Source organism: Anabas testudineus, chromosome 3 (assembly GCF_900324465.2).
Source record: "Anabas testudineus chromosome 3, fAnaTes1.2, whole genome shotgun sequence".
Taxonomy (NCBI): domain Eukaryota; kingdom Metazoa; phylum Chordata; class Actinopteri; order Anabantiformes; family Anabantidae; genus Anabas; species Anabas testudineus.
The window spans coordinates 22,075,006-22,089,734 of record NC_046612.1 but is presented as its reverse complement, the minus strand read 5'-3'; the positions used below and the strand labels follow the sequence as shown (position 1 = coordinate 22,089,734).

The following is a 14,729-nucleotide window of genomic DNA, read 5'->3' as shown; positions in this document are numbered from 1 at the left end:
TTTCTTCTACAAGGGTTTGAGCAGGGAAGATCAGTTAGCAGGATTTACCAGCTCATATTCACATTTGATTCCCCACTTCTAGTCTGGGACGTAGACCTCAAAGCCGTTTTCTGGGCACAAGGTCAGAAGCAGTGGGTGTGTAATTACATCCAAAGAAACATACTACAGCTACACTTGAGGACAAATGGATTGGAAACCTTTTCTGTTTATCTTTCTTGAGAAGAGATATTGGCCCGCTTGCATTTATCAATGAGTCAGGGGACTGGTAGGCTTTGAGAGCCTGCATTCTTCTCAGTTATGTGGAGAGACAATTTTCTTTTGTTTGCTGTTCCCTGGCACTAAAACAAGTCCTTGCTACTGGCCACAGTGGTCAGCAGTGCATTAATCACATGAACACCACAGTGGGGGAAGCAGCGACAAAAGGCCAGGACCTAATGAGTTCAGCAGAGAACACCAAAAGAGTCAATGTTGGACTCAACAGAGCGCTGAAGCGCAGCAGAGCCAATTCACTTTCTGCAGCCCAATCCAAACATTTTTCCACTTTTCTGCTAAATAAATAGGCTCAAGTTAGAATTAGGCGGATCAGGTAAGGGGATAATCAGTAGCTCTAATAATACTCTGGAGTCTAATCCTCTTGCCTTAAGTGCACTGGGCCAGGGACCAGCTTCCTCACCACATGCAGGACTTTGACTGAGAAGATTTTCACATAATGTCCCCAACAGTCTTGCTGGTTCTTTTACAGTTTGATATTTTTGAACAATTATTATCAGCTGGTATTGTCTTAATAACCAGCATAAGAGCAGGCATGAGTCGATAGACATCATTGTTGACTATTGCAGGTGTTTGGCATTTGACATGTGACATCTTATGCGTGACTACATGACCAAACCCAATACCAAATAAAATATTTGGTAGGAAGAGGGTGTGTTGCTACGTTCACAGTTTTCACTGTCAGGGAGAGAGTTGATAACATTTATTCTTCTCTAAGGAATGTTTCTATACTCTTTATCAGTTCTGCACTGCTTTACTTACTTTACACATTCCCAACTGGTAGTTATGGTTACCAGATATTGTGTGATGTTTTAAGGATACAGTGATTTTCCCAATATGTAAAGAGATATTGCACCTGCAGATGAACCTTTTAATCTTTTCTCTTCGTTAAATGCCCCATTAATTTTTTTAATGTAGACATTTTTAAACTGCACTACACTGCAATCCTGAATTTGTCTGTGAGAAAGTAAATATCTTTCTCCAGCCAGGGACGCTCGGTCTTGACATTAAGCAGACTTCATCCAGCCAGTAGTGTCCGATTGAGTCTGTGTAATGTCCGCGAGCAAGTGTCCGTTTTGACAATATCTCTATCACGTGACTGTCACTGCCCGGAAACACTTCAGTTTCTGCAGTGGCACCACTCCTCCCCAGTTTTAACAGTAAGTCAAGCATGGATTTCCTCTGCTGGGTGCTACATGTGTGTCACATTGAAAAAGGTTCAAATGATCTTTTTATTTTTTTATGAACTGTTTCAGACACCTAAACCTTTTCAACAACTTGAACTTGAAAAACAGTTGTTGGGAAGACTGACTTGCCATGTGGTTGCAGTGTAACATAGGTGTGACTGCTCTTAATATCCATAAGTACATTTTTTATTAGAAAAATAGATTCAGAGCTTAATTACAGTAATCCTCAGTAATTCTTGAGCACAGTTTTCAGCTTCAGGTACCATCCTAAAACACCTAGACAATCATTTACTAACACAAAGAATTATAGTGTGTGCAGATCAATCTTAGTGTTAAAGACACTTAAGCAAGACACACATGACATTTAACCATTAACCTACAAGACTCCTACTCTTACAAGAGGGGAATTCTGCAACAGCCCACCTTCTTCCCTACTTTCAGACGATCACTTCTGTTTCTGAGTTTTTGAATTACACATAAAGGAAGGTGATTCAGATTTACTGAATCATCACGAGATGAAATTGCTCCGCTGGTTGTTATGGACTCACAGCAGGGCCCGTTTCAAAATACTTCCAACATACTTAGTGTGACCATCAATCTAAGCTACTGTAGATAGGCAATGTAAAGAAGTCAGCATATCCTCCTAACCAGGCAGTCTTGTATAATGTAGCTAACATAGCAACTTTGGTCTCTACCAATTTTTTAACTCCTTTCACTTTGATTTTTGTGCTTTCTGTTTGTTGAAACTGTCTTTAGTTTTCTTTAGATAGCTTGAGAGGTGGGATTTAACAAAACAACAAATCAAACCAAGCTAAAACTATTAGTTAATAATACAAGTTGTGTGAAGCCACAGAGTTGGGTAAGACTCTTTCACCTCACATCAAGACAAGAAGTCACTTGATTCTCTATTCATTTCAAAAGTCATCTCTCAGTGCAAGTTTGATATCTCCAGAACGTTCTTCTGCAAATGAACACACTCATGACCCCATGGTCATGGGGTCACGAGTGTGTTCATCTGGTCTAGAAAGTACACAAGGGGAATTCAGCAATGACTACATCTTTAGGTCATTTATAACTACAGGTACTGATACAAGAAACTACAGAAATGAAAAGACTCACTGCACTTATTTCTGCATCATAAAAATACACTTTTGAGCAACAGGGTGTATTGATGCTATTCAAAATATCCAATATAGATTTCCTATATACTAATTTATCAAGGACAATCTTTATATGCACAGAAATAACTACTCGAAGAAACCAGGTTTCTTTGGTAATCCAGAAAAGGGTTTATAAGCACTCAATTCACAGTTCACAGATTTTAACTGTATAGAGACAGAAGAGACCGGGTCCTGACTTTTTTTTTTTTTCCATGGTGAAAAAACATACAAAATAAATACAGGTGAGAGAAAATCAGTTCTCCAACTGACAATACGAGTGAATAACAACCTGCAGATGGCCCATATTCAGTAATTTAGGAAAAGGTCATTATCCAAATCAACCTTCTTCTATGGTAACAAAAGAACCATGAGAATTGACATTCCCCAAGCTCACCCTATGGCCACACGACACCTACTTACAGAGATTACACAACCCACTAACACCACCTAAACCAGCAGTTGTATCCAGCTTTCAACTGAGCTCCAAGTTTCTGTTATGGCAGAAACTGCCTTTGAACTGCTAATAGAACTGAATTTTCTTTTTGTGCTGCAGAAAAATCACAAGCAAGCATGATATCAGCTTCGTTTAAGTGCACAGGCAATACAAATGGACCAATACATCAAGAGACAAAAGCCCCTCAATGCAAGGGTAGGAGTGGTGATCCACCGAGTCAGGGAAATGAATGGACCAGTTAAAGCTTTCACTGGTCCCCTGGCTATCAAAATAAGCCATAATAACAATGTGACTGTAGCATGAATGGGAGGTTGAACAGGATTAGCTTCACAACTCATTAATCAGACTGTCACCTACACCCTGCCCAATAATCAGCTGATGATTCCCCAACACTAGCACGTGCACAGGACAGATTCGCTGGTGTTTATTAGAAGTAAACAGAATATACAAGGAGTCTGACTCCAGTTTCTGAACGCCAATATTAAACATTTTTCTTGCAGCTGTTTTATGTAGATATGTTGCACATTTGTTTGTAACACTAGCCTACCGTCACACATATTATTTGACAGCCTGATCCTTCCTCAACCGAAATGCATACAACAAAAGGTGAATGTCACAGTTAGCATATGCCACACGAAGAGCTTTACTCATTCTAGTCCATGTCAATTTCCACTTTTGAGAGACAATGCAGGCATTATCGGTGTGGCACAGCTGTGGTAATTTTATTAACAATTTAAATGTTCTATATCTAGAGTAGGTTTATTAACCTAACCTGCAGAAAAATTATGCTCAGGATTATTCCAGCACTATCAAATATGTCGTTATATTTCCAGCCAAACCTCTGATGTCAGCACCACTCCCTCAGCGACCTCCTGCCTGTTTAAACTACTCACACGCTATGTTCAGGTCAAAGGTATGAGTATTTTAAAACTAAACTACTACAGGAAATAAAATCATTATGGTTTCATGTATGGTCCAACACAACTCCACCCCACAGCCATGATCTACATGCCCATTCACAGCGTAGCATTGACCTGTATATCAATTTCAGGGTTATTATCACACTTTAGCCTGGTGATCTACCTATTACTGCTTTTAATAAGCTCACATCAAAATATTGGCAAGGAAAGTTCGGAACAGTTATATTCCAAGAAAGCTAGTGGCCAGTGAGATGTACAATGGGCAGAATCTATTTATCTAAAGGTAAATACTTCAGACAAACGGGGTTACATTCTTGGAACTCTAATAAAAAGCAATATACAACTTTACAACTTTATGGGTTTTTTGCCTCCTAGCAGTCTTTCTAGGTCAAAAACCTCCCACTGGTCCTTAGTTTGAAAAATGTCAATGCAGATCTTTGTTTGGGGACAACAGTTACCTTTGGCTGCTCTTTCATAAAGCTTTTTGAATTTGGCAGCTCACAGATAGCTGCAGTCCATGATATGGAGTGCCTTACCTATACAGACTCACATTGTCCAACATAAACCAGGCAGGAACATGCTGATCTGGATACTTTATTGTTTTTAATGTCTGTGTTTGTTATATTTTTGTACATTACACTTAGATGCACACATATCTAAGGGTAAGGTTTTGTCTTGACATCACCTCCATTCTGTTAGTTTTCCAGTTGGTAGTTGAAGAACAGACAACAAACACTGGCTGTTTTAGGGGTTCAGTCTCCACCTATGGCACTGTTGCTTTAGATGTATGGCCTCATGATGCAGTAAGTAGCTTTAGATAAAAACCTCCACCAAATGGCAGATAAGAGCGCCAAGGAGAGCTTTCAGGCTGGTTTAAAGCCTGGCGGCAGTTCACTGACCTTTATCCCTATGCTTCGTAATCTTCTTTTATTCTGTTACTATCTACCTGTCTTTTTCATAGCTTAACATTTTCATCTTATTATTGCTGCATAACTACAAGAACAAAAAGAAGGAAATTAGACATTTTTTGGCAAAACAGCTACATGTAGTCAAATAAAAGATTAATTCCAAGCATGATCAACTTTTGACTCATTCAATGAAACTACTGATGGCCATATCAATCAAACTGAAATCACTTGTGCATTTTTCTAAGCCACTAGATTCCTAAATGAATGCATAACATTGGCAATCGCACTCACACAAAAGCTTAAATTAAGGCTCTGCGTGGCTCATTGGGGTTTGATGTTTAACTCAGACATTTACTTGACCTCTCGTGATTTTTCTCCCTGGTTAACCTCTAGTTACTGGCCAGCCACTATAACATAACCTGCACTGACTGTGCTCACCGAGGATACAAAACTCTAGAGAAAGTAAAGTGGTTCTGCTTTGTGTTAAACTCTTGTCTCATTCTGTTTACGGTCCCCTATCAGCTCTGCTCTTTTGGGGCATGGCTAAATTAGTCAAAGCTACGTCACATTTTCAACAACGCCACCACAGTAACTTGGACACGCCATGTTGACTACTATTTAGATAGTCACGGCTGTTTGATTTAATCAGACCTAGCTATTGTCTCTCTGGATAGATATGAGGCCTTCGTGGTGACACGACCTCACTCTACCATACAAAAGCCAGCTCTGTGCAGAAAATACACACAAATGCTGGCTGACAACACGAGGCTAAGGGATAAAAGGTCTCCTCAGTGTTTGGTGACAGTTATTACCCTCTCCACTGAAACCAAATACCTGTGGGCCCAGATAGCATTATCTTATTGTGAGGCACACTGGGGGCTGGCCTGTAATCACAGCTTGAGCCTTGATCAGTGCTCCTCCCCAAGTTTGATGCCATCCCCCACCCAGCTTCCACACTCTCCGTATCCAACATTATGAGGCTAAAACATAGCCTCAAATTGTTCAATGAGACAAAAAAAAAGAAAGATCTACATTTAGAGAACATCTACTTATTCCTTTGTTGCTGAAAGTTAGGTGAAAATACTGATGTCAACATTAAGTGTATATGCTAAATATATGAAGCTACAGCCAGTGGTTAATTAGCTTACCTTAACTAGAAATTGAAAGCAGAAATAGTTATCCTGGCTCCATCCAAAAGCAATAATATTCACCTGCCAGCACTTCTACAGCTCACTAATTAACATGAACACATTGTACCTTTTTTATACTAAATCTGTTCATCTCATTAGTTCTGACCAACAACTACTAAAACAAATAAAATGTGCATCACACATCTACTGTATCTTGTAATATTTTCCCCCCATAAAAATTTTATTACCACCACGTACCACCAAGAAATAAGGACAAACTCTCTAAGGACATCTGCATGCCCCAAAATTTGTGTCCGCATCTCTCAAAATTGATCAACACTGCATTTATCTTAACTCACTGAACTTCAACTGTTGTGTATGAAATAAAAAATTGCCACTGAGAAACTTAGATCTTAGAAAAGGAAAGTGGCTTTTAGTTCCATCTGTAAGCTAATAGGTTTAGTCTAACGAATCCTGGGCAACTCTAACCTCAGTCTCACAACAGAACTGATCAGATAAATATCATCCCCACTGCAGTTAATACCTGTGTGTATTGTAGGTTATATGATTTCAATTAACAAACCAACTTTAATTGAAATGAACTACTCCAGTTTTGACAGTGACCACATAATGGCTTTGGGTTTAGTAGTAGCATTATACAGCAACAAAGTCCTCAGAATGAATAACAGCTTCCTCTGTGTGAATCTGAGGCATGCTTGTTTGGTCAATCAGAAACTCTAAATATCCGACAAATATGCATGTCTTTGTGCATGTTTTCTCTGTGACACACTGGTGAGCCTTCCAGGGTCTTTCCAGCAAGTTACACTACAACCAGATTACATATAACTGGTAACACACCGTTTCTTCAAAACATGGCCATGATTCTTCAGAGAGGAATAAAACTAAAACCACGGTAATGGTTTTGGGAACACAACTGGCAGTGATGTGCAAGAGTTGCCCACTTCCCACAGTGAATCTATGTCTATAACAGGCCATTTAGATCACAAGAATGCTTGATTTATCAAACAGGAAAAGGATTTATAAATACAAGAAACTCAGGAGTCTAGATTAATGATAACACACTGCCTGTCCAAAAAAAAAAAAAAGTCACACACTTGTATTTTGTTGGACCGCCTTTAGCTTTGATTACAGCAGCCGCCATGGCATTGTTTCAATAAGCTTTTGCAATGTCACAACATTTATTCCTGTCCAGAGTTGGATTCACTTTACCCGCCTCTCTTCTTACCCTGCGCCCATCACTCTGGAACAGGGTAAATCTGGACTCATCAGACCACATGGCCTTCTTCCATTGCTCCAGAGTTCAATCTTTATGCTCCTCATCCAACTGAAGCCTTTTCTTCTGGTTAGCCTCATTGAAAAGGGTTTTTTTAAGGCTACACAGCCATTTACTCCCAATCCCTTGACTTTCCTTCGCATGTGCATGTGGAAATGCCGTGAGCTCTACTGTTGTTTTTTTACGATTTAATTAGACCAAACATTTAGGCGATCAAACAATCACGATCATTCAAGATTTTTTCCAACCACATTTCTTCCTCGAAGATGATGGTTCCCCACTATCCTTCCACCACCATTTTGGCACCTGACACCAAAAGGGGTGCGATTTCAAGATAGATCAGTCTCAATACACAGGTGTGCTCGCATCAGCAACTTATATGAGCACCTGCTGATGACATCAGGGTTATCCTGGCATGGGCTTGAGATTTGTTAACACGATCACAAAGTGGTAGGGTTGGTGTGGTTTTGTATCATACAGAAAACACTTTCACATTCTCACAAAGTGTAATAATAGTGACTGAAGGAGCTGTTTGGATGAGTAGCCAAACGTATCAACCTAACAAGAAGGAAGTCCAGTTGCCATGACTCAACTTTCAGATAATAATGTGAAATGTCTATCTATTCAATCAGGCTACTTCGGAGATGATTATGTTTGTTTTAAACTCTCACCAGTAGTTTTACGTACAATAGTAACCATTAAATCATATTTTAAATGAAAAAAATAGCCTTTCAAGATATGTATGCAAAGAGATAAAATATGTAATTTGCTATCATCAGAGCCCAATTAAAACATAATTTAACAGTAGACTCTTTGTTCACACATGTTGTCACTAACCCTTAAGCGTTATCACTTAGGCAGACGTTGCTAGGCACTGTATAGTCAGACTTTGCCCCTGAGGAATATTATCAAAGCAAAACAAGGAAGGCAATCTGCAACTTCAATGTCTAATGTTGTACATAATAATGCTTCTCTTTACACAACATCACTACCTACGTATTAAGCTTAAAGTTTATTAAGTAACTTTGAAAGCACTTGTGTCAACTAACAAGCCACATACAAAGGCATCAATGGCAACCTTACCCCACAGTCTACTGTATGTGATGATGGTGGCTGCAAGCGGACTCCTTCAGCTGCACATCAAATTAATTTCAAGTCCATCAGAGAGCAGGTGTGTTTTCACTAGGTACGGATCCTCAGTAGCAGGCATGCAGGTTCTCACCACACTGATTACACTGAGCTAAATATGGCTTTGTGCTAACACAGACAGTAGGCTGATCAAAGCCTTGATGTCAGAGGGAAGAGGTGGAGCCTACAGGCCACGGGTCAGGTGTCTACTGCAAATATCCTGCCTCTGCTCTCAGAACATGTTCTTCCTAAGAGTGTTACAGGTCAGAGCATGGGCACATTCACAATATTACTATCTCTTGATCAGTTGGACAAAGTTATTAACATTAGTGAGTGTGTTATGCTTAGGGGGTTTAGAGGGGTCAATAAAACCATAATCAACAGGGGCTCAACAGCAATCATCTAATTGCAGGCTACCTCTGGTATGTAATGGTTTTCATATATTTCTCCTTTTTTCCTGACCAGACAGAGAAACAACAAATATCTTCTATTCTCACTCCCCAGCAATTGAAAAAACAGTCAGATCAGTGACCTATGTAAAAGCTGAAAGCCAGAAATTCAAAGTTTTTTCAAGTACAAGTACAAACCTATTGGCAGTATTGACAGAAAGTCAATATAATTAATTAGGTCAATAAGTTAATTAATTTAATAGTTTTTTCTGCTCAAAATGTCACCATGGAGTCTAGGATAGTGTGATGACTGCACATTTTACTTTTATCTGATGTTTTACAGACTAAACAATCTGCTCAAAATTTTAATGGTCTACTTATTGAGAAAAATGTGTCTGACACCCTTTCGGTGTAGACCCAATATCGGGGTTTAGATGATGACTGAGAACTGCAACATCATCTTGTTATCTAGGTTCCTGTCATCTCTCCACTGTATCTGATAAAGTCACACTCAGAAAGTGTGCAGTACAGTGGAAGCACAGATACTGCAACTTTGTAGTCCATAAAAAAAATAAAACAACCTGATCTTTGTCTCAACACACAGCAGCACGAAACCCTGAGTGAACAGACAGAGGCTCAGCAGTCATCTTTATATATGGTATTGCATGTACCTTGCATCCACATTGTGTGTGGCTGGATTACATTGAAAGGTAGGACATACTGCACATACTGAAAACAGACTTCAGCACCTATACAGGAGAAGACTTCCTCCAGAAGCCTTTAAATCCAGCATAAATACCGTAGCAGGTTTGTACACCATCCATTTAGACAATCCAGTTTTTTAAGTATCTGTTGGCATCATTGTGTTTGAGCCACCCTGTCTTCTGTTTGTTTTTGTGCTTGCTTCTTGGTGGGTCTGGCATATATAGGTTGATTTCTGTCCATATAAAATTTCCTTATAAAGATAACTATTACTACTACTACTATATATTAAAGGCAAAGGTGTTGTATTATTATCAGTATTAAAAAGTATTAAAAAAAAACTAATGATTGCCAGCCATACAGTTCTATTTTCTAATCACAATGTAATTCCCATGCTGCGTATATTCAGACTACAAATGAAAAGTTGTTTACAGCACAATTGAAAGCTGTAAACAACTTGAAGCTAAACAGCTGACTGGTTAATTTGCCATTTTTGTGGAAAGTGAGTACTGGCATATTTTGGCAAATCTTTGTACCACCACAGGCGCAGTAACAATTAAAACTAGTCTGCCTCGTAATTTTCAAGGGAAAAGAAACAGCACTCCAGGGGACACAGTTTGGATAGGCTGCTGTTTTTGGAACAGGGAGTGTGACTGCTGTTTGGCGTGCTGAGAGGATTCCAGTGATTCCTGTCTTAACAAAAACTAAGTCAAGACTTTATTGTGAATATCAGCAGTCGCCAAGCCAGGCATAAAAAACCCATCCGTGACACGAAAGCACATCAGGAACTAGTACCTGTAAGATTTTCTCAAATGCTTCTACTCTATGGCAAATACAGTTTAATTACAAGGCTGACACAGTGTGTATCCTCCATTACCATTAAATTAGGGGGTTTATGAAGATGAGAAATTGGCTGAGTTCACCTTGGAGCCAGCAGAATCCTCATGGTAATTTACAGTACTCTAAATGGGAGGGCAACTCCTCTTCCATTTGTCTTTTGCACTGCAGCTAAATACACATCTCTCACTGGGACATTTCATAAGTGAGCAACAAGTTTGCTGGGAGACACACGAAGTGTACACTAATAAGCTTTTGTTTAGTGAAAGCATAGTGTAGTCATTTCCTGATAGTCTTATTAAAAATGAAACTGTAGATGAATGTTTATAACACAACTGCAGCTTAGTCTACTGTTACACTGTCTCACTCTGTCTGTGAGATGAAATATTTTCATATGTATTAAATTACAAAATTACTTATAATCATTTTGGCAGAGAGTTAGAGGAGAAGATTGATAAAACTGACAATCAGAATAAAATATGAATGAATATAAGGCTATAACTAGTTAACTTAGCATAAATAGCATAGAACAGAAATGCTATGCTAAGGTAAATGGCTGCTGACTGTAGCCTCACAGATAGTGACCAGACATGGGGGTGATATCAGTGTTCTCATCTAACTCTCTGCCTAAAAGCAAATTTCCATTGACACATAAAAGGTTAAAATTACCTGTTTGAAGTGATAATCAGACACACTTTTAAGACATTTCAGGAAGGAGTTAGAACAGGTGTATTTCCTTCTTACAAACTGTCACCTATTCTAGAGAACATAATACGGGGATGGTGAATAGTTGGCCTGTGTTTTCAGGAACTGACTCACATATACAGGCCAATCCCACAATGAAAAGCATCTACACGAAAAAGGAAGATGACTAGTTTGCTGAAACAGAGATCACAGCCAGTTCTACTGAGTCAATATTGACTGTAAAATGTCTCTGAATTGAGAGCAAGAAACACAGATGCTTGTCACAAAATGTCTGGGTAAAACCAGTGATTACATAGGTCTCGCCACTATTTGAGCAGAATGATCATAACTATATCAGCCATCTTTTCTGGCGGCAAATAAACATTTCTGAGAGTTAGGAGGCGTTAAAACAGGTTCTACTCTAAATCCTCAAATCCTTCTTGCTGTTTCTTCGCCTAATGTTATCAGGTTAAAACTAGATGATGCGAGATGATATTTAAGTGTTTGGTCCAAAGATCCAATATTATTATTATGGACAGTGGGCTAGTAAGACAGCGTAACACAAAAAAACAATTATTAGATTACTTTGGATTTTGAAGGAAAGTAAAGGCACTTGAATGTACTATATTTGGGTTCACACTCAAAACCAAAACCTCCCTCTAATTTCTGATTGTCTTCGAAGAAAACCTGCTTCTCAGTTCTGCTCGGCTACCGAGCATCTTCGCCGGAGCAGTTTATGACAGAGTGGGAAGTTCAAGTGACCTCGGAGTGAAGAAGATGGGATCTATGATGGGGCTTCTGAGGAAACCTATGGGTGTGTTACAACATGGGGAAGCCGAGGGCGGCCATGTTTATGTCCCTGATCCTTTGAACTTGTTTCAGTGGGTGAGGTCAAGCGAGTGTAATTGAATTAGTGGGCTACTATTTTCCTTTACATGCTTGTAGAGCCTCCCACAAGCATAATGATATTCACTATTCAGACACAGTTAAAGCTATGAAGCATTGTATTTATCATGATCTCTCTATTTGCTGTAGCTCTATGTATTTTATATCACATGAATGATGAATTTTACTAATTAATCATGCAGAGCTATTAACAGAGTACGAGTTATGTTGTTAAAAATGTTACTACTTGAGAATAATTGACTTTATCACCATGGAAAGTTTCCAAACATACCCTACATTCGCTTGAAGTACTTCCTCCTGATGTAGTACATGTAGTAGTACATGTTCATGTAGTACATGTAGTAGTACATGTTTCTACTGCTACAGCGTGGTCACTAACATGTTCTTTCCATCTCGTGTAATTTGCAGATGTTTCGCCTTTGTTTGGGATCATCTGACCCAGCTATGGGACCGCTGAGCTCACAGGAACATGAGAAGCTCCCACGCCGGCCGTGCGGGCTCTGGATGAGGATGTCATGGCTACCGAGCAACAAGTTAAACCCCAGGTCACCGCAGCCATTAACCAGCTTCTCCCAACGAGAGTCGCCACACAAACGGACCAAGTTACACCAGACTCCATTCACATTTATCCACAATCAACAGCGAGCTACGCTGGGAATGACTCCGCTTACCTGCGGGCTCAGTGTGAAGAATGAGCAGCGGTTTGGAGACGCATAATAATCCCCGTCCACCGGGCCGGCAGGGTCGCTGTCCTTCTAAACGGAGCGGCTCTCCCCCCGCGGAGTCCCGGTTCACTTTGTTCCAGTTGTTAGTGTTTCCCAGGACAACTCTGTCTGTGGGAGGAGTCCCCTCCGGAGCCCTGTCACCGGCTCTGTTAGCATTAGCGGTTCACCTTCACCCCGCGGAGAAGCACCGTGCTGCCGCCGCGCAGGCCTCGGCTCACTCTGCCGGAGGTCGCGCTTGACGTGCCCCGAGGTTAGTTGTGACTTTTCTCGGGGAAACTTGTCCCGGGTCGTAGTTCACCGACGGGACGACGGCAGCAAAGTTAGGAGAACTTCCTGTGTCCTGTTTTTTTTTTTTTTTCACAATAAAAGCAACAGTTGAGTTAAGAGGTTATGACGTGTTTTACAACCCGTTTTAAAACCTCTCGATATTTGACTTATTTATTTCTCCTTTCTACTCTGTGTTGCTTTAATCGTGGTATATCTTTGATAAATGGCCTACTAAAGGTGCTCCACATGAACATGCACGTACCAACTGCAGTACAATTGACAAAGCTCTTACATTTCTAAAGTAAATAAGATAATATCCTACGTTTTTTCACCTATTGCACATTTTGTTGAATTTCAGTTGTAGTTTGTCTGAACTTTCATAACCTTGCTTAGCCCGATTTCCAACTACTTTAAATCAATCCTGAATAGCAACCATAAATCACCTGTTGTACTAATCTTAGACATGGTTTCAATTGTATTCACTATTAATCTACTGGGAGCTGCAGTTGTACTCTCAATGCTTTTCTCAGGTAACTTGTCCTATAGTGATCCAGCTTTTTGGCCAATTACTCTAGAGAGTATAAGACAGGTTTCAATGCTTTGAATCGCCTTTGGGGAAAATAATGACTTGTGGTTTGAACTGCCCTCTGCTGGTTCAGGAGACCTTCTGCAATGTTCTCTCTGAGCAGGAAGGAGACATTTTGTATTTGGATGTGATTTCACTTTTTACTAATCATACAGAACCATAAAACATTGGAAAAACAACATCGATCCTGCATTTGGCTAAAGTGGTTTGCTCATACAGTTTGTGAGCTGTCCTACCAGGGAGGAGAACAAACTGGACCTGATGTATGCAAATGTTAGAGAGGCCTACAGCTCCACTGCCCTCCCCCCCTCTGGGCAAGTCAGATCACAACTGGGTACACCTCCTCCCACAGTACACACCTTTGTTTCAGAGGCAGCCTGGAATCCCTCCGACCTCTGGTCACTAGACCCCCTCTAGTTTGCCTATCAATCCCAACTTGGAGTGGATGACACCATCATACATCTGCTCCATTGCACCTACACCCACCTGGACAAACGTAGTGGCTTAGTGAGGATTATGCTTTTTGATTTCTCCAGTCCATTTAACACCATCCGGCCTGCAGTACAGGGAGAGAAATAAAAAAAAACATGCAGGTTGACACTCCCCTGATTTTGTGAATCATGGATTACCTCAGCAACTGTCCCCAGTCCCTGCAGAACTGTGTGTCTGACACTGTGTTGTGTAGCACAGGTGCTCTCTTTCTTTTCACCTTGTACACCTCAGACTTCAGGTACAACACAGGGTCCTGCCATCTTCAGAAATTCTCTGATGATTCTGCAGTTGTAGGTTGTATTTATGGTGGAGACGTCAGTGGTCCACAGAGCACCACAGGAGATCCTTAATGCCTGTGGCTATCAAACTGTACAACTCCTCCCCCCGTTGTAAAGAAATGGGGAACTGACTATCATCAGAATCATTATTTATGTGATATATTTGTTCTCATTTCACCATGGATTATTATTATTGACCTATTTTCATTCAGTTGAGTTGTTCTCTGTATTGATGTTATTCTGTATTTGTGTTGGTGTGGATCTTTTATGGTTGTGGTTCCTTTTCTTTCTGCCTGAGTTGAGAGCAACTGTAACAAGGCAAAACAATTTCCCTCTGGGATTAACAAAGTTTTTTAAATCTTGAATCTATATTTAACAATGATTTCAACTGTTGATGAATACCATTTAGCAT

General features: G+C 40.0%; 1 protein-coding gene across 5 annotated transcripts in view; it reads right to left on the bottom strand.

Moving 5' to 3' along the window:
- The window catches only part of LOC113174816 (A-kinase anchor protein 13), a 92,846-nt gene extending 79,818 nt beyond the window's left edge, over positions 1 to 13,028 (bottom strand). For 4 of the 5 annotated variants that reach the window (XM_026378959.1, XM_026378961.1, XM_026378962.1 and 1 more), the window contains exon 1: positions 12,641 to 13,028. The gene's annotated coding sequence lies outside the window, so the exon portion shown is untranslated. Of the gene's footprint in view, positions 1 to 8,406; positions 8,519 to 12,640 lie in introns of those variants that run through there. The other variant, XM_026378960.1, reaches the window with a different exon arrangement.
- Between the last annotated feature and the right edge of the window lie 1,701 nt (positions 13,029 to 14,729).